The sequence below is a fragment of the Ictalurus punctatus genome, chromosome 11, assembly GCF_001660625.3.
Source record: "Ictalurus punctatus breed USDA103 chromosome 11, Coco_2.0, whole genome shotgun sequence".
Classification (NCBI taxonomy): Eukaryota; Metazoa; Chordata; class Actinopteri; order Siluriformes; family Ictaluridae; genus Ictalurus; species Ictalurus punctatus.
This window is the reverse complement of record NC_030426.2, coordinates 19,905,318-19,931,039: the sequence shown is the minus strand read 5'-3', so window position 1 is coordinate 19,931,039 and position 25,722 is coordinate 19,905,318. Positions and strand designations below refer to the sequence as shown.

General features: G+C 37.3%; 1 protein-coding gene across 2 annotated transcripts in view; it reads right to left on the bottom strand.

The window, feature by feature from the left end:
- The window catches only part of kank4 (KN motif and ankyrin repeat domains 4), a 60,717-nt gene extending 37,060 nt beyond the window's left edge, over positions 1–23,657 (bottom strand). For both annotated transcript variants that reach the window (XM_047158432.2, XM_047158434.2), the window contains exon 1: positions 22,796–23,657. The gene's annotated coding sequence lies outside the window, so the exon portion shown is untranslated. The remainder of the gene's footprint in view (positions 1–22,795) is intronic.
- Between the last annotated feature and the right edge of the window lie 2,065 nt (positions 23,658–25,722).

Genomic DNA, 25,722 nt, shown 5'->3' with positions numbered 1-25,722 from the left:
ACATTCTCTCATTTTGAATCCAATACATTTTGAAACCTGATCAAATCTCTGCAATCACATCTTATCATACCATGCTCTTGGACTATAGTAGTAGTGTTAGCTTGGGATTAATGCTTTACCTCCACACATGACTGGTGTATGTGCACTAGATTTGCTTGACTATATTCACATGCTATATTTGCTTCACTGTATTAACATGAATATGCTTAAATATACCAGCTACAGTAGATATAAAGATGTGCACAACATTCCATTTAGATGAACATGAACTCTGTCATAATTCCTGGCTGCAGACGTGTTCATTTATTCAGTCTTTAAATAATACTCTCCATTTTTCCAACCACAAAAGACTTCTCTAGCTGTTCATCAATTATCTCTTTATTTTCATGCTGTGGTTAAGGGAAAAGGAAGATATAAGCACAGCATTCTCCAGTATGCCACCTCATCGTCTGCTTGACAAAGAGGCACAAGAAAAGACATCTGTTTATCTATTTGTGCGAATGTGTGTGTATCCACATCCATCCATTTTCTATACCACTTTTCCTACACAGAGTTGCTGAAGCCTAGAGCCTATCCCAGGGAACTCGTGGCACAAGGCAGGGGACACCCTGGATGGGGTGCCAACCTATCGCATGGCACAATCACACACACACATTCACACACAAGACAATTTGGAAATGCCAGTCAGCCTACAACACTTGTCTTTGGACTGGGGGAGGAAACCGGCGTACCCGGAGGAAACCCCCAAAGCATAGGGAGAACATGCAAGCTCCACACACAGAGGATGGAAGCAGGATTCAAACCCTGGAGCTGTGAAGCAAATGTGCTAACCACTAAACCTCTGTGCCCCCTGTGCATGTATCAGTGATGTGATTTTCCCATGGGAAATCCTGATGAATGTCCAAGTGACATGGAGAAAATATATGTTACAACACACACACACACACACACACACACACACAAATTTAATGATTATATAATTATTGCAGGCTAAAAAGCAGTGATGCTAACTCAGAAACCATATGTTCAAGCAAAATGAAACAGTAGTTACAAACAAATATAATTAAGAAATAAAGCACATTTACTTTGTAGTAATGTTTGATTAAATCACTTAAATGCATCAAAAATTATCTTGTCCTTGGACATCAAAGCGTGAATTCTGAGGTATTATGTCATTATGTCATACCTCAGTCCTGAATTCTGAGGTATTATGTCACACCAACCCAGGATATTAAATGGTAAATGGCTTACAGTATATAGTGCCTTTTACCTTAGCAGGTCTACAAAGTGCTTTACACTGTTTCTCATTCACACACTCACACACACACACTCCCATTCACACTCATACTCACATGCAAGGCGCTAGCCTGCCATCGGTAGCAACTTGGGGTTCAGGACACTTCGGCATGTGGAAGCATGTGGACCAGGAATTGAACCGCCAACCCTATGATTAGTAGACAACCTGTTCAAACACCTGAGCCCACAGCCGCCCAAATATTACACCTCAATTCCAGCAGAGGTCTACACCTGACTTCTAGCTTACCACTTCCAGGTAGGTAATGTACTGTTTTTAGGTTATATAAGGTCAAATCTTTGCTATGCACCATTGCAAAGTCTTACAAATGCCAAAGTTTGCATAAGTTCTGAGCTCTGTTTTCTTTGATTGCTATCATTTGTGTTTTGACTTTGTGCAGAGATTGTTTACTCTTTGGATTTGAGCTCTTTCTGGAAACTTTGTACCTGTCTGTGTTTAACCCTTTCTATCATTATGAGTTGGTTCTGTTAATAAACCCTCCTGCACAAAGATCCTCAATAATCTCCGGAGTCCTGTTTATTACACATCATTAAATGAGTATCATTTACGGTTTGCGCAAAGATGTCACACTCCACCTTAGACTGACTAACAATGGAACAATGATGTCAATCAACTGAAAGTTTCTTTTTCTTTTACATGCCACTTCCAAATACATAAAGTCAGTTTTGTGTGTGTATATATATATATATATATATATATATATATATATATATATATATATATATATATATATATATATATTATATTTTCAAATAGGCTTTAATAATGCCTTTGACAACCCTGGATCAGGAAACTGTCACAAGTTTGTGGTGGACTTTAACAGGAAACATAGCAAGCACATCACACATAACTCTGTTGCAAACTGGGTGCCAAAGTTGGGAGATATGGCTCTGTGTGTGTTTAAAAAGAAATGGCAATCATGTAGAGGATGTTTTGTAAATAAAGTTACATTTTGTTAAAAAAGTGTTCATTTCCTCTAGGTACAGAGACTTTTGGGACATGCTGGAAAAACAAGATATTCTGTATTTTCTTCCTCGTACCTGTTTTCACAATGAAAAGTTCAGGAACATCAGGTAGAGACTCTACCCTGAAATCACAGATGTTTAAAAAACAAAAAAAACAACTAATGAATGAAAATAATGAATGTGACGTTAGTTTGCTGTGTACGTGTATGTGTTCACTCTATCTAACAGTGTTTCAATCAGTCTTAGGGAAGCTGCACTTGGCAGAACATTATTTGAAGATTAATGTAGCATAACTGGGCTGTATGGGTTTGGAAGGCAAGCAGCTTAGCATAGGCCTCCAAGTGTTTTGACTTTAGCCAAACAAGACAAAGCAAAATCTTATCTGTACTTAGCATCCTTAGGGGAATTCCCTTTGTTTGCTTAGTGATTTTTTAAAAGAAAAAAGCAATAATACTCCCAAGCTGATGAATGTTTGAAAAGCACATAAAATGACTGCACTTTGCAGACCATTTAAGGACTCCCACCATGGGCAAATGTGTGTTTGTTCCTCTGGTTTGATTTATTTACATGAGGAATGAAAACGTGTACAAAATGATGGACTGCACATGGAGAAATGGTAAAGGCCATGATGCAGCCCTTTGTGTTTTAGAAGTGTAATGAATGATGTACAAAAAGAGCCAATTAAAAAAAAAAAGAAAATGGAATATAAAACTATGTGTAGAGTAAGGAGTATAAACAGATCATTAAAAAGAAGAAAAGAAAAGAAAAGAAAAGAAATGATGCCAGATGTGTGACTGAGGCAAAGTACGTGTCTGTCTTTATTTGTAGTTATGCACCATTGAGGTAGCTATGCTTAATACTGACACAATAGTTACACAAATATAATTAATACAAACACTATATATATACGCTCCGGCTATATGGCCAAAAGTAAGTGGACACCTCACTATCACACCCATATATGCTTGTTGAACATCCTAATCCAGATTTAGTCCCATTTTGCTGTTATAATAACCTCCACTCTTCTGGGAAGGCTTTCCACTAGAGTTTGGAGTGTGGCTTTGGGGATTTGCTCATTCAGCCACAAGAGCATTAGTGAGTTCAGGTGCTCATGTCATGCAAGGAGTCCTGGGATGTTTCCACAGTTTTTCAAAGGATAATAATGAATCTGTTATAGATTCTGATTCAGATTTTTTTTTCCAACTAAAACCAACAGTGTGATCATTTTCACTGCACAACCAAACTATAAGCTAACTGGTTATCATTAAAAATAACCCAATCCTAAAGCAAGCTGCCCCAGTGCAATTTCATATTTGGTCTAGTTCAGTATGGACTCTGAGAGGGAATGTTTTAAACATCAACCTTCAAGAATTCAAACAGCTATTTAAAAAAAAAAAAAAAAAAAAAAAACATAAAAAGACAACATTTTGCCAGATGAGAAACTGAAGCAAAGCCTTGACCACTTTTACCTTCACCTTTATACCTTTCAATTAAGCGCCAGTGAGTAACTATGCTTAATACAGGCAATATAGGTACACACATAGAATAAACAAGGCAGAGGACCCAAAAGTGTGAAAGACATGTCTGCATGCTTGTTTATGATGTCATTAAGGATTGTGTGTCAAGCATTCACCTTCTCTGTAAAACCATCTTGTTTTATGAAAAACGCAGTCCTTGCACACTTCAAGACATATGGAAATATTCTTAACTTTCAATTCTGTTTTTTTTTTTTTTTTTTTTTTTTACAAGAATGGAGAAACGTTTGTTTCCACTGGGGGCCATTTGTTTATGGTGAGGCACACTGCTGATTGCTGAGGAAATAGTTGAGTCATGAAATAAAGAATATGGTTTCTGTAACAGTGCTTTCTATACTGTGTCCAAAGCCAAGACAAATATTTCACTTAAATACCACTGCACTGAAACCATGGCAGGTAATTATGCATGAATATTCCTGCTGCATTCTTCAAGTCCTCCAGGTTTATGGGTCTTTCTCAAATAATAATTTTTTTTTTTTCACAAACATAAACTATATAGTTCAACAAATGTTCATTTTCATAAACCTTGATAAATCTTCATAATCCTCATTCACAACTCTATAACATCATACATTTTAAATAACATTGAAACAATAATTATCATTTTTGAGTGACCAAGATTTTAAAACTTTATATTTGACAGATATAAGCTGAATTTTCATTGATTTGCTTGATCACTCAGTTCACTCACTACCCCATTTAGCTCCATAGCGATATTATTGCACCTAGTGGTCAAAAAAGGGAACTGCAATTAGGAAATGCAAAATAAAGGTCCTGTGGGGAATGAAACAAGCTTCCCTATGTTTGTACTGTACTGTGTATTTTCAGTGAAGGAGGAGCAATGGGAAAGACAGTAAACAACAGGGTTGCTTAGGTTCTTATTTTTACACCAAATTGGAAAAGTTTTTTTTTTTAAATACTCTGTGGCAACCTAGATCACGTTTTATATGAAATAATCAGAATGAAATCTAATAAATTTCTGCAACACAAAGGCAAAGTGTAAGTGCCGATAGTGTGTTTGTGAAGTACAGAACTATTGTAAGATATATTGCAGATTGGGAGAGGGAAAGGGGGATTATGGAGTGAATACATTGATGTCTGTACATCATTTATGCATGTGTACCACAGTGACCTGTTACCTATTTATATAGATCAATATTAGTATTCAGGGCGCACGGTTAGCACATTCGCCTCACACCTCCAGGGTTGGGGGTTCGATTCCCACCGTGGCCTTGTGTGTGTGGAGTTTGCATGTTCTCCCCGTGCTGCGGGGGTTTCCTCCGAGTACTCCGGTTTACTCCCCCGTCCAAAGACATTGAAGTACATGTTCTCACATATTTAGTACAGTCTGTGTATCTTCATTTCTGAAGGAGTAACAGGCTGCATTAACACCTTCCTAAATACCTTGTATGCATCTCTTAAAAGCCTACAGTGTCCTCCACTAATATTGGCACCCTTGGTACATATGAGCAAAGAAGGCTGTGAAAAATTGTCTTTATTGTTTACCCTTTTGATCTTTTGTTACATTTTTAAAAAAATATATTCTGTTCTCATGGATATCAAACAATTACAAACACAACACAGGCTTATAAAATAATCTTTGTTAAAATATAGGTGTGCAACAATTACTGGATTCATATGAGATAAGTATATACCCATTGATATTTTTAAAAAATAAATTGTTACACCTGGGTGACTAGGAACAGGAAATTGTTCAACCATGACTTCCTGTTTCACAGGGGTATAAATATGAGGTAACATATAGACCAAATTCCCTTTTTCATTCATATTAATGGGTAAGAGCGAGGAATATAGCTGTGATGTGTGACAAAAGGTTGTTGAGTTTCACAAAATGGGAAGTGGCTATAAGAAAATAGCACAAGCATTGAAAATGCCCATTTCCACCATCAGGGCAATAGTTAAGAACTTCCAGTCAACTGTAAATGTTATGAATCAACATGGAATTGGATGTGTGTCTATTAAAATAAAACAAACTCTGGCATCTTCAGTTTGCCAGACACTACTGGAACTTCAAATGGGATCGGGTTCTATGGTCAGATGAAACCAAAATAGAGCTTTTTAGCAATAAATACCGGAAGTGGTTTTAGCTCACACAGAGTGGTAGCCATATGGAAAAGTACCTCATGCCCATATTTTCGGGCTGTTTTTCTTCTAGCAGACCTGGACATTTTGTTCAGATATCAACAGATATTAAATGAAAACCTGACTGCCTCTGCCAGAAAGCTTAAAAAGTGCCATGGTTGGATCTTCTAGCAGGACAATTATCCAAAATATACATCAAAATCAACACAAAAATGGTTTACTGACCACAAAATCAAGGTCCTGCCATGGCCATCCCAGTCCCCTGACTTGAAACCCATAGAAAACCTGTGGGGTGAACTGAAGAGGAGAGTCCACCAGCATGGACCTCGAAATGTGAAGGATCTGGAGAGATTCTGTATGGAGGAATGCTCTCAGATCCCTTGCCATGCATTCCCCAACCTCATCAGGCATTATTGAAAAAGACTCAGAGCTAAAAGGGCACCAATTGTTGCCCAGCTATATTTAATACAGATTTTTTTCACAGCCTTCTCTGCTCATATTTACTAAGAGTGCCAATATTAGTGGAGGGCACTGTATAACTCAGGCCTGAATTCAGATCTGGATGTTGGCCATACTTGTAGCAATCTAAAAATATTGCAGATGCTAAAATGCCCTGTTTTTCCTCTAAAAGCAACTGTGGGAGATGTACCAGTCAAATAAATGGTAGCTCCCAATGGGTTATTTGTGAAATTGAGTTGGTCTATTGGTCAAAAAAGAAAAAGTTCAGTACACTCTGTTAGAGAGAATCAACAAACACCTCAACCTTGGAAATTTGCATGTTTCCACAAAGAGCTTAATGCTTGAGAGATGTATTGAATGTTCCACATATTTCAAAGAGGAAATTCACTCTCTGTGGGCCTTTGCTCTTACATTCTGCCTTCCTTCATTCCTCTGGCAGAAAAATAATACTGCACTCCCATCCCTCTTTGATCTACCTTCTCCTTTTTTGCTTTTTTTATGGTTATCTGAATTTTCCTACAGCAAGAAGCCTCCAACAGTGAATCTCTCCACCCTTTAGATCTCCCAGACAGGAGAATGTTTAAGAGGTAGCAGCTGCAGGAAAACTGCATTCCTTTAATGTCATTTTTTTCTCCCTCACCTGGCACCATTTTAGTTTGAACTTGGGTCACTAGCTTTTATCAGACCTATGGAATTTGATTTGATAAGGTGCAGTTTTCAGAGATAATATTTGGGATAATTCCTCAGAGATGGCATGCTTTTTAACTGAGAAAACCTTGGAAATGTGTGCCGAAACCTCACTTCACTTGACTAATCAAGTGCAACACTTTTTGTGATGAATGATACTTTATACACCTTTGGAAGAGAAAGCACCTCATTGTTACTCAGTCTGAAAGCCTACAGTATTTTGCTGATTATTAACATTTACATATAGGATTAAAATGCAACAAAAGCACCTAATCATAACGGTATAATACACTATTTTGAATAGTCTATAATGGTATTATGAATTAAAATCATGATATAAACTCAGAGTAAATAAATCTTTTGGGAATTTGTTGCCGTATGTGTTTAGAAATTCCTTTCACCTCAATTCATATAAAGTCATATATATGTAATGGTACAGTAGGAATCTTTACTTTAAAAAATGGGCATACAAGAGATATAAAGCTGACAGAACAGAGTGTATGCAATATGATAAACCTCCATCTCACTCCAAAATATCAAAGAAGCACAGAGTTACCATGGTCATGCAATCATGGCAAAAAAAAACAAAACAAAACAAAAACATTCTCTTAGGAGTTGTGGGCAAGTTTATTTTCTATCTCCACTGTAAAGAGAGAATCTAAATACAACCCATATGAAGGACAAGGCCAGCCTTGCTAGAAATTGCGAATTTACTCTAAGCCATGTTTCATGTAAGAGGATAATAATGAGACATGCAGCTAATAGATTGATTTAATCATGTATTTGCCATCATGCCATATACTAATCATGTCATATATTAGGTAGCACAAATGGAAATACTCTGTAAATAATTAAAGGTAACACACTAAGAGTAGCAATCAGAGTGACTATGTTAAAAGATGTTTAAAAGATGCTTAAAAGAAAATACAGCTTTAGTTAGAGGGGAAAGTTATTCTTATTTAGAGTCGGATTATTTTAGTATATTTAAAATTTTAAAATAAAGTTATTCTGCTTGTTTTTAGTTTCGTGTTTTCCTCTAAAAGCAACTGTGTGAAATGTACCAGTCAAACAAATGGAAACTCCAGCAGGTTATGTGTGAAATTGAGTTGGACTATTGGTAAAAATGTTTGTTTGTTTTTTAAAATTTTTAATATTGTATAAAATTTATGTACAATTTCTAGTTCAATTTAGTCTCTTAGAGAGAATTATGAAATCAACAAACACCTCAAGGTCACACACTAAGAGAAGCAATCTGAGTGACTATGTTAAAAAGAAAATACAGCTTTAGTTATACGGAAAGTTAGTCTTAATTAGAGTCGGTTTATTTTAGTCTATTTTCAATTTTTACATCAACTTATTCTTCTTGTTTTTAGTCCTCTTTTAATCTTATTTTATTAGCCCATTCACTTGTTTTGTGTGTTTGTTAGCTTTTGTGTTGTCTTATTGTGTTAGTTAAGCTTATTCCGTCCTATCACTTTCTTTAAAACTGCTCTTCACTTTAAGACTGACAAAAAGCCAGGGTCTTGCCTTTAAGAATCATAAAATGTCATGAGGACTGTTAAATCTGAGCACATTTCACTAATCTCAACTGCTATTTAAAAAGCATATATATTTACATTTTATTTATTTAGCAGACGGTTTTATCCTAAGCAACTTATAAAATACAACCAAAACGATATACCAAACAGAAAAAGCAAGGAACAATTTGAAATATTTCTATCAGGATCATTTACAAGTCAGAAAGCAACAAATGGAATACTACAGTATATTGTCATATATATATACAGGCAGCTATATGATCAAATTTGTCTCAATTTAGCCATCTGAAATCCATCCACATTATTACTTGCATCCATTACAGAAGTATACAGCAGATTCTAAGAATAACAGGAGATGGCTCTTTAAAACTGATTAAAACGTATTGTTATTTAACAAAGATTATTGTTCTGGTGAAGTTTTCTGTAGAGACATTTATTTTAATATTTATGGAAGGAGACTCCAGTGTCAGCACTTTGTAACAGTCAGTGAGTTTTCAGACAGGAAAGTCTTGAGGAACGAGGACGTTGCATTTTTCTTGGTAACATGGCACAATGTGTTTTTGTCTTATTAACTTATGGAGCGATAAAAAGAGAAGCTGGTGAGGGACTGAAGTACGTAATAACGTAAGTGGAACTAACTTGTATCATAGTCGTTCCACACCAACCATTAACTGATAAAATTCTATGACATTTTATGTTATCATTAAAAAAAAAACCCTGTAATTGTTATTGTGGTATCAGAGGAATAAAATACTTTACAACCTTGGTGTGGTAATGCTCCTCCATTTCATACTATATTGTTGACTTTGTCATATTTAAATCCTTACCTAATGTCATTGGTATATATTTAATATTGCTTTTAAATGGCATTCCATAGATCTTTTTCATGTATTCACATTGTTCACAATTTCAAGGTCAGATAATAACAATGGATTTAAAACTGCTCTTCATCATTGTGGATATCCCACAAGAAAATCTGACTCACATTCAAGGTCTGAACAACAGAGACACACCTTGTTTTGGACAAACTCCATCATTTTCCGAGCAGTGCTTAAATAATTAAATAATTCTGAAGATCAATGTGGGCAACTTTCATGTGAGAAAAAGATGCGCAGTACAGGAGCATTTATTTTATTCTAAAATGTTTTTCCAGCTATGGTCTATGATTTCTCCTGCAGTTAGATGGTTAGGGAAGGTCTGAGGGTTTTTATTTTTGCCCCAGGCACGCCATTTGCTTTTCATTGCTTTAGCAACACTCAACAGCTTGTCAAGTATTGACAATGTAGTCAGTTCTGTGCTAAAACTATGTGATGGAACACCACTTTTTGTCAGATGGTAAACAAGAATAAACAGTTCATTCTTAAAATTCAGGTTACAAAACACAATATGTAGAAGGACAATGGTTCATTCTTTTGCAGACGAATTTCAGCTGGAACATTTTAAGACTTGACAAATAATATTCTGACTTTAGCATAACAAACATAACTAGAGCAGATGTAAGAAAATACATCACTGTTGAACTTTAGATGGAATTTAAAGGACAGAATATGTGTACATCTGTGTATATTCTAAGCAGGAAACTTTCTTTCAAATATGGGATTAATTCTGACATTTCCAGATGCCAATTGTTAAACTGTTTGGATTTCAGGAAGGTAAGGGAAGTGTGTCTAAATGCAGATGTGGCAGAATTGATAACCAGAAAATCCTAGCAGGCAGACATGAGAGAAGTCTCAGTGCTATCAATAAATGATCAAACTTACTGATTAAACCAATATTGAAATGAAAAATGCAGAAACATTTGGATTCATAAGCAACCAGCTGTATAAGTTTACTTCTTACAATTGTTATAAAGCATACACTCACCTGTCACTTTAATATTTACACCTGTACTCCTGCACATTCATGCAGTTATTGTATGCACAATGCCTAAAATCATGCAGATACAGGTCAAGAGCTTCAGTTAATGTTCACATCAAATATCAGAATGGGGAAAAAGAGTGATCTCTGTGATTTTAACCGTGGCATGGTTGTTGGTGTCAGATGGGATGGTTTGAATGTTTCAGAAAATGCTGCTCTCCTGAGATTTTCATACAAACAAAACAAAAACGCAAAGAGAAAAACATCATGTGTGCAGAGGGTCTGCAGGCTGAAACACCTTATGGATAAGAGAGAGCAGAGGAAAATGTCCAGACTGGTCTGAGCTGACATGTCTATAGTGACTCAGATGCAGAAAAACTGGACATTTGAAGACTGGAAAAAGACCAGGTGATTTTTTTTCTTCTTGTAATCTTCAACTGTCCAGTTTCGTTGAGTCTGTGCCCATGAAAGCATCAGATTCTTGTTCTTGGCTGACAGGAGTGGAACCCGATGTGGTCTTCTGTAGTTGCAGCCCATCAACCTCAAGGTTCAATGTTTTCTGCATGCTACAATGCTCACCACAATGAGCAGTAAATGACTCTATTACTATATCCTTCCTGGCAGCTCAAACCAATCTGGCCATTTTCCTCTGACCACTTTTATCAACAAGGCGTTTTCACCCGCAGAACTGTTGCTCACTCAGTGTTTTTTGTTTTTCACACCATCCTGTGTAAACTCTCGAGACTGTTGTGCATGAAATTCCCAGGACATCAGTAGTTTCTGAAATACTCAAACCAGCCCATCTGGTACCAATATCCCTGCCATGATCAAAGACATAAAGATCACACTTTTTCTCCATTCTGATTTTTGATATGAACAACTAAAGCTCTTAACCTGTATCTGTATAATTTTTTTTGCATTGTGCTGCTGCCACATGATTGGCTGATTAGATAACTGCATGAATGTGTATCAGGTGTACCTGATAAAGTGGACTGTGACCGTAAGTGCATGTCCATTCTGCAGTCTGTATCAGTTGTATGTTTTTACACTATTATTCCTGACATACAAGGAAAATATCAAACAAATCAAACCACTTGACTGCCCAAAATACTCAAAATTCTGATAGCTTATACGAAAAGAAAAGATCCAATCAGAATTTTCTTTGCTAGCACGTAAACTAATCAAATGATACTTTGATATGTATCAAAAGTATGTTTACTCTGGACGGTGTGACTTTGTAGAGAATGTAGGAGTGATGTTAGCTAGCTAATTTTATTTATTTTATTTTTTTTACAGATGTGTGCCAAGGAACAGGTATATATATATATATATATATATATATATATATATATATATATATATATATATATATATATATATAAAGAGACAATATTCTGGTTTGACCAGTGCTTAATAATAAGTAGCTCCTCCATTTTTATCAACTAAAGAGACCACAGTCCTGACTTTTTGTTTTATATTGGCTTGACGGAGGCTTGTGAAATCAGAGGTCAAAATTCACCTACATAAAATTGACGCAAAGTAAAAGCATCCTCTACCAGAAGCAAATGCATCTACCACATCCTTTCCCAATAAGTGAATTGGCTTTTGCACCAGGCAAATTTTATTTGGTCTGACTGCTGCTTTATCTAAAAAAGCAGAAAAGTGTCGTTTTTAGGTGGTTCCCGAATCAAAGTAGCAAGGGGTCAAATATCATAACTGCTATGGCTACACTGTAGATGCTGGCACCTCTGTAACTGGTAGTGTGCAATCTATGTGACAGTATTAAATTCCACCTTGTCTCAGCTTGTTGTTTGATTGAAGGAAATGACTGACTTGTTTTTGAGATGTGCTACCTTCCCCAAAAACAAGGTAAGCGCTCTTGCAGTAGTGGTCTATGCCAGTGGTTTTCAATCCTTGTCCTCGAGTTCCTTGCATATTTTGGTGTTGTCCCTGCAGCCAACTAAGCAGATTCAACTAATTAATTAAGGTCACTGAAAATAACAATTGCTGAGCAGGATAAAAAAAAAACAAGCAAAAAAACAATCCAAGTACATCTATAGTTGAGGCTAATTATTAACTAGTGTGATGTAGCTGAGGATGAGGAGCCAGAATTTACAGACCATGCGTCTTTAAATTCAGGGTCTCTGGGTTTATAGTGGTAGGGTTCATATATATTTAAAAATAATAATAATAATCAAATAAAATAAAAACTTCCATTTTAAGCCATGCTCACTTTGCCAGGTATTGGTAGTGGCTGTATTGACAGGAGAACAAACAAAAGAAAGTTAAAATGAGAATCATACAGATAGTGAAACAAGAACTAGGGAAACGTGGCAGGAAACACAATGGGACACAGGCTATAGTCAATAACATGGTCCACGTGACAATAAATGACAAAAGCTTGACCAAGACACAGATAGAAACCAGAACTTATATAGAGGAATTCATTAGGTGTTACAGCAAACAGGTGCAAGGGATCAAGACATGTGACACCACCATGTGATGATGTACTGGTGCTGATTTAAATGAGCACTAAAGCTGAGTAAGTGATCTACAGCAACAAGTGTTGCTTTCAATTGGATGAGGCTAGGGCGTAGCTTTACATTTTTAAACATTTATTCTCTCTCTGAGCTATGCCCATATTTCCTGGCTAGCTCTTATCACAGCTTCTTTCTTAAGTGCAATTTTGGCATTGGACTTCTTTATCTGGATTATTATTACTACAATTTGCTTGCCTTGCATTCCCTCACTCTACCACAAATTTGTGTCGATGCTTTGACAGCTTCAAGCTGCGGGGAAGCTCCTACAAGAACAGAAAGGTGAAGTGAGGTCTCACATATGACAAAAAGCAGTTGTAATCCCAGTTGGAAAGTGTCTGGGAAAGTAGGGCAAAGACCCTGGAAATTATTATTACTGTTACTATTACTTAACATACTATTGTTATTACTATTATACTAAATAATACATAATAATAGCAGTTCTTTAGTGTTTGTTTCCAGACATGAATTTAAATTTGTACTTCTAAAAGTATTGAAGTTATAAAATCAGTGCAGTGTTCCAAGAATGGAACTGGGCCTATGTAGTAATTTCCTTTGGGAATCATCTGAATGAGAAGATAACTTATCTTCTTTCATTCTCTTTTTATATCATGTGAGAAATTCTTCTCTGTTTATGTCTCTTCTCTTTGCACAGATTAATGTGAAGCCTGCTTAGAGCTGTATCAAATATTTAAACTGCCCTGAAAGTGTTGCTACCATCTGCATGAAAGTAATCACACAGGCTTATCATTTTTGCATTAGTTACTAATCAGTGTCTGTGCTAATCCCTTCTGCTGCAAACAGACAGCACAAATTCACGCCCAGCCATGGGAGTGTTCATTTAAAATGAACAGGGTTTACAACTCTGACATCACTCACACCACAGGTACAGACTTCTCGCCAGAAGCTTCTCGCTGTTCATAATGCTGCAATGAAAAAGCATCTAATGAGGCAAACGAGCAGGCAGCTCTCTGGCATTTTATGAGCAGAGAAACCCACCATAATGACTTTTAATGACAGTTAAAACAGCTGTGGGATATTTCTGTGGAATATGTGTTACAATCATACTTAACGTCTCCAAATAAACCAATGGCTGACTCCATCATTTTTAAGCACTGGTCATGTGTGGAGTTCCATTTGTCTTGACTTCAAAATGGACCTCATTAACTTAAATTTTAAGTTAATGGTGCTTTCTTGTATTGTTTTTGGTTGGTTGATGTGTTTTAAACTTATGGGCCACCGTAGTTTGGTCATACCTGCTGTATTTGTATCTATAATCCATATAAAACCTTAGATCCCAGCAGAAACTGAACAAGAAAAGCACCAACAAATAACCTGAGATGTAACATTATGTCCGACTTCAGAATCACTACATAAATCATCACAATAATATTCAAATAATCATAAAGAAATCCATCCATATCCTACACAGGGTCACTGTGTACCCTGGAGCCTATCCCAGGCGGGGAAACACCCTGGACAGGGTGCCAATCCATCATAAGGCACAATCACACACTATGGACAATTTAGAGATGCCAATCAACCTGTTTTTGGACTGTTGGAGGAAACCAGAGTACCTGGAGGAAACCCTAGAAACATGTGGAGAACATGTAAACTCTGCACATAGAGAGCGAAGGCAGGATTCAAACCCCCAACCCTGGAAGTGTTGCATGCTAACCACTAAGCCACCATGCCCCATGACAAATTATTTTGCCATGCTGGCCCACGTTTTTGATTTTGACAAGGTAGAGTTGCATTTCTCAATACAACAACTTGTGGCTTTTATAGAAACACTTTACTTGAACCCTTCCGTCAAGGAACTGGCATAACATCATCATAAACATGCTGTGAAAGATGTCATAGAGTATAAACACAGTTCATGTAGTTCTATTCTAGTTATCATTACTTGTAAACATTCATTAACAATGAACACACACCTCCACACACACGTATGATGCACTGATATATCTGTCGATCTGCTGATATGCTGTATAGCTTATCTGCATTCTTTTACTTCATACAAGTTGAAACTCCCACCCCCTCGCCCCCTCTTAACCTTCCATCTGTTCGCTCTGAACATATTTGCTGTCTAATTTGCTCATGGCAACCTCCATTTTGGTTATTAGCAAACACTGTGGACAGAATTAAATACATGGCCTCTAAATTATGAAATGCATGTGTAATGTTACCTGTGTGAAGTATAACTATGGCAAGGGAAAACTCCCTTAAACGACACAACACAGCAGTTTAATACCACTGCTGTGTTCAGTCTTACTACACCAGTTTTTCTCCCATATCAGGAATGTCAAAATCAGTGGTGGCACAGATATGATCCTGCTTGGACTCTCCTAGTGTACGGTCCTAAATGTTTAACAAAGATATCAGTGAGAAGGTCTGAGATGCTCTGTGTTTCTGTTTACCAAACCACTTGCCATGACAAATGTTAGAAGTGAATGCTAAAACTTATTGGCTTGGACATACTGATACAGAAGACATTAAAAAACGGTTTAAGGGTAACTTTATCTAAAAAGATCTGTGTGTGATTTCACAGGAAGAAATTTGCCACCACAAACCCCACGCTTTAACTTAACCTAACTTAATGGTCATGAGACCATATTGCTTATCCATGTGTTTCCTCAGCTGTATTGTTTATACTTAATGCTCATATGTGAAACAAATCTACTGGAAAGTGTACTAGTGATGTCATCTATTGTTCCCGTTTCTGTATGCTGGGAAATGTCCTTCGCAAGGAAACAGGAGACAAGTTTCACCCCCACAGACCATCACATGTGACCTTCAAGAGCCCTCACATTCCCTTCTCCAACAGAAAGCGTCCTCAGTAACTGAGAGCCTTAACGCCCACGACAGTGGCACCAGACCAGGGGTCAATCCCATTTCAATTCCAGTATGACAGAATATAAACACTGCCTTTGTGCAAATATGAGAATTCCTAATGCAATCAAGAAGATGAAAAAAAATAATTAATAGATCCTGCTTTTTAGTTTTTAACACTGATTTTTCCATAATGGCTGCGTCTGCACCGAAGGTCCACCACAAAGCTATGCAGTACAGTTACAATGTTTGCTATTATTTTTGCTACGATAACAATGAGACCCACATGACATCTCACAGGGTCATGACCCCATCCTTTCACACATGTGCAGTGGTTTTCAAAATAAGAAGTGGAAAAGCCTGCTTTGAAACACTTTATTTGAAGTTTACCTACATTGGGCTTTTCATTCATAATCATAGCATAACCATAATGTATACTCTGCTCAAACAAATAAGGTTGCAAAGCTTCGACTTTCCTGCTAATGCTGCCCTCAATGCCACAGTGCTCATCATCTCTTTGATTGCTAACTAGCCGAGCGAAGTCGCTGCCGCAACTCAGCAACATATGTGGGTCATATACTGTAACTGCATTTCACTTACTAAGTAGAAGTCCAAGATTTGATATTTCCACTACTTCCGTGTTAGATGTCTCATTAATACGACATTGAACGTCACTGAAATTTGGTGAGTGAGAAAATAAGCACTTTTCTTTTTAGGAGCTAACAGCAAAACCTGACTATTATCCCTTTATGTTTGTGATTATTGAAAGTTTTTCTCAGATTTAACTGCATTGTAGGGCGACAGTGGCTCAACAGTTAAGGCTCTGGGTTACTGATCAAGTATGGGGTTCAAGCCCCAGCATCACCAAGCTGCCACTTGGTAGCACCTTGAGCAAGGCCCTTAACCCTCTCTACTCCAAGGACGCCCTGTGCTCTGACCCCAGCTTCTTAACAAGCTAGGATATGTGAAAAAAAAAATTCACTCTGCTTTAATGTATATGTGACAAATAAAAGCTTCTTGTAATTACACTAGGAATGTCCCACTGGGATGACAGAAAAGGAGACAACCACTAACTTCTCACAGGAATTATGAAAATACAGCACCAACAAAGTAGCACTCTCTTTACATAATATATCAATTAAATTAAGTATCCTTTCCATTAATAATGATTTATTTGACAGTTGGGAATTCTAAATAATTGAAGCTGTGGGTGTGTGTGTGTGGGGGGGGGTTATATAATAACACATAAACATAAACATCTTATGAATATTAAATTATTAAAAGTCCTTCTGATCTATAGACTTTTAAATATAACTGAAGTTGTATTGGAATGGTGATTCGTAATAACAAGATTCGTAATAACAACTAGACCCCAGCTTCATTCATGGAGTATCACATTTCATATCCTCCTACATACATTTCCCAAAACAGTAAGATTATCTCTAAGCTTTATGAATATGCAGTCAATTACAGGACAAATTAATAACTCAAAAGACAAAGACAGAAAATTACAAGTACAACAGTGTCGAAATGTCTAATATCTTTCATGTCAACTCATGGGTTTTGACATAAAGCTTACCATACTCCTACAGCATGGCTCAGTGCTTATGAAGTGCCTATGTGTTATGAAAGCCCAGCATAGGTCCCCTTCAAATAGAGTGTTAAAACATCGCCATGGGATTTCAGCATAATGTTGTGTAATACAACCTTAGATTAAAAATATTACAAACATGCAAGATTATAATTAATAGCAAATGAGAGAAGACGAATGCTTAAAACAGTTTATACCAGAGCACAGTTGAATTCTTGAAATCTCATTGGTCAAAAGGTTTGTTGATATAGTGTTGATAAGTTTTCTGTGTGGAGAGGTTCATTTAGCATTTATAGAAAGAGTCTCCAGTGTCCGAGCTTTGCAACAGTAAAGCTGAAACTTTTAAGTGTTCCACTATGGGAAAGTCTTCAGGATATTTTGTGTTTTGCCGTTTCTCTGTAGCATGACAAGCTGATGTTTTTGTCTCATTAACTTCAAGAGAGCGAAAAAAGACAAGTTTGTGTGGGTGAGCAACTATTTACGGCTGTTATAACATAAGTGATAACACGTGCTTCGTGGACATTCCACACCATTCAATGTATAAATGGATTTTTAAAAAAGTATAATGATAATGAGTCTTTATTTATCACATATACATTACAGCACAGTGAAATTCTTTTCTTCGCATACCACAGCATGCCAGGAAGTTGGGGACTGAGTGCAGGGTCAGTCATGATACAGCGCCCCTGGAGCAGAGAGGGTTAAGGGCCTTGCTCAATGGCCCAACAGTAGCAGCTTGGCAGCGCCGGGGCTTGAACCCCTGACCTTCTGATCAGTAATCCAGAGCCTTAACAACCAAGCCACTACTGTTCCCCATTAATGACTCATTAATGGTGTCATTAATGAGTCATTAATAAAAAAAAAATTATCACCAACTTGCTATGGAGTGAGAGGAATAAACACTTGGAAAATCATCAACTCCAAGGTGGTAACAGTAACGCTGTTTGGTGTCGGGCTACATCACACCACCCCGTTGTTGATTATTTTCCTATAACAGATCCACCGCCCCCACCCCATTCCAACCCCAAGTGTTTTATTCCATCCTTGGCTCACATATCACTGTGAAATGAGAGCACCTCATTTGAATTTGTGTGTCTGAAAACAGTCACAGCTCATCCTTGATGACTGTATCTCAGTGATGACACAGACCAGAACTTACATTGGACCCATTTCTGACACAGTATTAGCGGTCACATTGGTTACAATTGGGTCATTTCCGGCCCAGATACCAAATGCCATGATATACTTAAATGTCACTGCTTACAGTTGGACCATTTTTGAACCACAATACACTTTTTCAATAACTGACATACTTAAACAAACAATTACTTAAATCAAACAATTAACCCAGAGATGAGTTTCAGATATGAACAAAACATACATATACATTGCAGAGTATAGGCTACATTGTCTCTTGAGTGTGTGCCATCTACTGTGTGTCACTGAATGTAAAGGATGATGGAGTCTCTCTGGTTATGTAACATACGAGCTGATCGGTATTCTGCCTGGAAACATAGTAATTGAGTACATGCGTGCAGCTGCATCACCAAACGTTCAGAAAAGACAAATATTTGAAAAAAAGCCATCTTATCAAATGGACCTATAAATATAAGGTATTACAGCAGTGATCTAACCAGCAATGAGAGTCAAATTAGACATATTTGTGCAGGAAGAAAAGATACTAAGCCCATTTGGAAAACAGCCCACAATTACACCTTAACAAAATTTCTGATTTCTAGTATGGTTATTCTTTGAGGAGTACTCAGTCAGCATATCTATGAAGATTTCAGACATACATGTAATTGAATGCATAGTACCAGTAAGTCCTACTACTAGTACTACTACAAATTATTTTTAAGTAACACAAGAGCACACTTACATACAGCTAAAAGTATTAACAAGGCGCATATCCTTGGTATGTTCAGGACAACAGTGTTAGAAGGTTCTCACCAGACTGGACATAGAAGTTAGTCATCATGCTATGGATAACATCAGAGCCTCTTGGTGGCCCTTTGGAGCACGTCTTAGCATTATGCCCCCTACCACTCAATGATACAACATACTTCGTCATAGAAAACAGCTGCTTTTCAAATGAACTTAAAGGAACACTTGAAGTGTTGCTTCAACCTAATTTCTAGAACTGGAAACATTTCAGCATATTTCCCTGAACGGAAAGCAGAAATGAGAAATGACTTTGCTTATACAACTGCTTATACAACCCCAATTCTGAGAAAGTTGGGACAGTATGGAAAATGCAAAAAAAAAAAAAAATTACAAGAACAATCATTTGAAAATTCTCTTCACCCTGTATTACACTGAAAACACATCATTAACACATGATTTGATATTTTTCTTCGTGAATTTAATTTATTTTGTAAAAATACACTCATTTCAAATCTGATGACTGAAACACACTCCAAAAACGTTGGGACAGTCGACTGTTTACCACTGTGCTAACACCCGCTTTCTCTGCTTACGCAAGCATGCACTTGTAATCCAGGCAGAATGTGGTTTGGCGTTGTTCTGCTCCGGATGGCAGCATATGTTGCTCCAAAATGTTTATATTTCTTTCTGCATTAATGCTGCCCTCACAGATGTGTAAGTTACCCATGCCATGGGCACTGACACACCTCCATACCACGACAGACACTGGCTTTAGGACCTGACACTGATAACAGCTTGGATGGTCGTTTTCCTCTTTGGCCCGGAGAACACGATGGCTATTTTGTCCAAAAACTATTTGAAATGTTGACTCGTCAGACCACCAAACACGATTCCACTGTGCTACTGTCCATCTCAGATGAGACCGAGCCCAGAGAAGTCGGCGGCACTTCTGGACAGTGTTGATGTATGGCTTCTGCTTTGCATAGTAAAGCGTTAACTTGCATCTGTGGATGCAGCTGCGAATGGTGTTGAGTAACAAAGGTTTACCAAAGTATTCCCGAGCCAATGTCAGGATATCTATTACAGACTCATGACAGTTTTTAAGACAGTTACGTCTGAGGGATCGGAGATCACGCTCATTCAGAAGTGATTTTCAGCCTTGTCCTTTATGCGCTGAGATTTAACTGGATTCCTTGAATCTTTTAATTATATTGTGCACTGTAGAAGGTGAAATACCCCAAATCCTACCAATTTGTCTTTTGGGAATGTTGTTCTCAAAGTGTTTTTTATTCGCTGATGCATCTGTTGGCAGATTGCCGAGCCTCAACCCATCCTTGCTCTTGAAGGACTAGGCCTTTTTTGGAGACTCCTTATATACTATGATTAGACGATTGCCTCACCTGTTTCACATCAGCGTCTTATTTCAACTTGTCACATCGCTATTAATCCTAAATTGCCCCTGTCCCAACTTTTTTGGAACATGTTGCATGCATCAATTTAAAAATAAACATTTACCTTCAAAAAACTATGCAGTTGATCAGGTAAAACATCAAATACCTTGTCTTTATACATTTTATTGTTTAAATACAAGTCAAAGTACATTTACAAATCACTCCTCTTTGTTTTTATTAGCATTTTCCATACAGTCCCAACTGTTTTGGAATTGGGGTTGTATAAAAACTCACATATAGACAAAGTAAAAGGGCAGTTGTTGAAAGCAAATTCAAAAAAACTTGATGAGACAGATGTCTGACACACAGTAAAACTAATTCTTGTTACTTACACTTACGCTTAAGGTTTCTCATTTTAACCATGCGTGAGAAGGTCAAAATGGATGCATTTCCATGTTTATGCGTGTACACTATGTAAGAGATAAAACATGATTTGGTTACTGTTATAGGAAAACAACCAATGATGGGACGTTTCAGGAAAGGGCATTACCACCCAAAAGTTATTTTCCTATAACTCATTTCTTCAGGTGGTTTACTCCAAGTAAACCTCAGCAATTTTCAGTTTGTTATCATTTACGTTAAAACAGCTATAAACAGTGGTTCTCTCACTAGCTTCTCTTTTCTCTTGAAGTTAACAAGATAACAAATAGAACTCAACTCAAACAGTGTCGACGAGGTGAAGAACAGTCTTTATTTATTATTAATATGTATGCCTCACATACCTTTAAAGCGATTGAAAAAACATTTCAGATATATTTTGACCTTGTTGTGACCTTTACCTTGCTTGGATCAATTCCGCAAACGAATCAGTTCATCTGCTGGTTATAATGATACTTCCATATAAATCCTACAAACATTTTACTATTTGTTCTCGAGATATCATGCCAAGAATAATCTCAGATGAATGCATGGATGGATGTACTGACACACGGATGCACGGACACCACAAAAACATAATAAAAAAACACAGTGTGTCATGTTACCGAGTAACTACAAAGTGCAAAGACATCTGTCTTGTTTTCTGTGTTGGAAAACTTAACTTAGCAAAGCACTGGCACTGGAGACTCCTTCCAAATGATCTAAATGGCTCTTTAATGAAAACCTCACTATGTCAGTGATTAGACATTTTACATCCATTTATTATTAGGCATTGATTATTTGGAATGTCTGCCACACAAGTAGCTCTGAATGAGTTGTTACTATAGAAACGATAAATAATGCATTCGAATGAGAATTAGTATTGAATTACAGCTGGCGATACTTTCAGTGTTGCAATCAATCAACACCTTCTAACCAGTCAGAGATTGAAAACTGTTGGCATATTCCTTTCAAATTTCGAAAGTGGCTGATCTTCATTGTATATGTACGATACATTGAGTGTTATACATTTATTAGACATGTAAGAAAACAGCTTTGCAGTAGATGATTTGAAACAAGCTCTTCAAATTCTCAGGTTGAAACCAAAAAACAAACATGCTTGCTCTTGATAAGTTATGAGTCAAGCAGCTGTAAGACTCCCACAGGACCTCCTTTACAGGAGAACAGTGCAATCTCAGCTCCCTCATTTCCTCGCCGTAAAGTTCCGGATCCAACAGGACAAGCTCTCTGTCATTTTCTGGGCAGCAGTAAAGAGTGTCATCACTAGATGAAGCAATCCAGCATAATGAAAGCAGTGCTGCACTAAAACCTGATCAAACGCACCGCTCAGGGCTCGGGTGACCCTTGGCTTGTGAACAGCCAGATGGATGATATTACTGCAGCCCAGTGGAGAGAAAGGAGGGAGGGGGGGATTTGACTAAAACAAACCTCAAAACAATGAGAGAGTGAAATATGCAGAGGGATATGAGAGATAAGGTAAAGATTTCAGTGATGTCTGTCTGGTTCCCTCATCTCACATGCTAACCTTATACACAGCCATGCTGCCACAAGAGGGAAAAAAAACGAGACAGATGAGAGGAAATGAAAAGGCATTCATCAAAGGCTACAAGATAGCAGAGCAGCCTAATGATGGAGCTGACAGAAAAGCAATGTCTTATCTCACCTTTCTTCCTTCTTGTCTCTGAGGGATTCTTCCCGTCTCCACTGCAGAGGCGAGGCAGACCTGCAGACCTGGGCTCAGAGAAGCAGCGGCAGTCCCTCCTTTCTTCCCCTCGAGCATACACAGCATCCGGAGCTGCAGTACACTCGCTATTGAGGACTACGAAGGGGGATGGCAGAGAGCTCCCATAACACAAGAGCCATACTGTGAAACTGAACACACCTCCTCCCCAAGTGTTCACCCAATAGCAGCTTGAGGGTTCTCTACACATACATATACATGCAAGCACACACTCTCTCTCTCTCTCTCGCACACACATACACACACACACACACACACACACACACACACACACCAGCCAACACCACCCCAATAGCACTTGCTTGCTCACTTGCCCCCCCACACATAAACATTGATGAGAGGAAAAACAACAAGGTATGAAAATGAGTGCCTCTTTTTTTTTAATGCACTTGTGAAATCAGCAAAAATGCACCATATGGAAGGAATAAAGGACTATAGCCATGACCTGGTCTGTGATCATCCTGAAACATGAAGACACTTTCTATCACAGAAAAAATGCTGCTATTGAAACTAGCACTGATTGAAAAACCATCATGCCTCTTGAAGGAGGGATAAAACAATCCAGGACATGCCAGTCATTCATGCAGCAGGGTTGTATTTCTCTACATTTTTTTCTTCTTTCATTCAGTTTCTGTTTTGTCTCCTACAGAGCATAGAGTAAGCTTCAGTGTTAAGCCTAAGGAAACTAAGGAGCAGTAGAAGAAGAGGTGTGTGTGTGTATGTGTGTGTGTACAGTATGTGTTTGTGTGCCTCTCTTCCACATCTGTGTGCACACTACCGCGCGTGCTTCAGTATTGTCTAGTAACGCGCATGCGCACAACCCTTCCCACGCCCCAGTGTTATTTAGCTCGTATTAACCGATATAACGATATTGGGAATGAAGACACAACACATGTAGGTTGTTTTAATTATTTCTAATTATTGTATTAAGCATTTAAGACGGGTCGAGTGAGCAAATATTCAAGTGGTTAAATAATTTAATAAAAAATAGCATAGAGTCCGAGCTTATAAAGGAATATTAGGTCGATTTTCCACTCGGACATCATGTTGAACTGCAAAGCAAAGCAAATATGGTGAAATAACAGGAAATTACATTAAACTAAAATCCGACTGTTTTAATATAATACCTCAGTGAGCTCTTTAATATTTTGGTTGTTGAGTCCCTCTGCTGGCGAAAGTCAGTTATTGGCGTTATTGTATTATTTTTTAAATTCTACATTTATTTGTATTTTGTTAACGACTTTATTTTATGAAAATGATATATTTATTTCATGTTACATTATTGTTACTTGATTTTGTTGTATTTGTGCTGTTAAAGAACATGTCCCATAGTTACTGGTGTAAAATTTCACATTGCATTTTAATTCTACTTTCTGTTATTTTAAGTCGTTTGATTTGTTTTTAATGTTTGGGAAATTTCATATAGAATGGCACAAATCCCAATTTAAAAGGCAAACCCCCCCAAAAAAACAAATAAGAGAGTATGTTTCTGTTTATTTCTACTCATAATGTATTTAAGGTTATTGGCATAATTGTAATGTTGACACTGCCCCCATGCAATGTATATGCGTGTGTTTGTTTCGTTTATTGTGTAACATATGCATTTTTTTTGTTTTTACCAATCGCAAAAACAGTTGCATGTTCCACCTTTGTATATTAAAATACAGTATTTGGCCAAAAGTTTGACACCTGACCATCACATCTATATGTGCTTGTTTAACATCATATTCCAGATTTAGTTGTCCTTTTGCTGTTATAATAACCTCCACTCTAATGGAAAGGCTTTCCACTAGATTTTCACTGTGAGGATTTATGCTCATTCAGCCACAAGAGCATTAGAGAGGTCAGGCAGTGATTTCAGGTGATAAGGCCTGGTACAATCAGCGTTCCAGTTCATCCCAAAGGTGTTAAATGGGGTTGAGGTCAAGGCTCTGTGCAGGCTACTCGAGTTCTTCCTGTCCCAACTTGGTAAACCACGTCTTCATGGAGCTCTGTGCTTTGTGCATGGGGCATTGTCATACTGGAACATGTTTGGGCCTCTTAGTTCCAGTGAAAGAAAATTGTAATGCTATAGCATACAAAGACATTCTATATAAATATGTGTTTCCAAATTTGTGGCAACAGTTTGGGGAAGAAAAGCACATGGGTGTGATGGTCAGGTGTCCACATACTTTTGGCAATATAGTGTGTGTCACGTGAATAAAATCAATGAATATCCAAGATCATAATCAGGACAGACCATTGTAAACGTGTTGTAACAGTTGGTGTGCGACCAGAGTCCAACCACCACTGGATGTCTAATAAATCCAATGCAATGACAACAACCTCAAACTGTGCAGAAGCTCTGCTTCACCATCATATTATATTTTTATTCTTTTACAGTCAGGATCTTCTGGCTTGGTTTCTGATATACAAGCACAACTTTTCACCTCACAAGGATTTCATTTGGAATAATTGTAATATTCTAGATAAAAATGCATATTTTCAGACTTGGTTTGATAAAAATAAAAAATAAAAAGTCAGTTAGGGATGTTGTTCTCATATAAGGAATTTCTAGATCATTTTGTCTCCCATTTTTCCCCCAAATAATTTTCCATAGTCATTGTTTCCATTCCAACAGCACATTCCCTGCTGAAAAAAAAAACTCAATAGAAACCATTACAGACATTCTAATGGTTTCCACTACAAATACCATAACAAGCCACCAGCTAATCATTAAAACCAAACCATTAAAACTATTGGTGCTTAATGCTATTCACTAGACATAACATGCCGCCAATAGAAGGCAACAAATTACCAAGTTCCACATTTACAGATCCAAATATTCACACTAGAAATATTCAGACCTC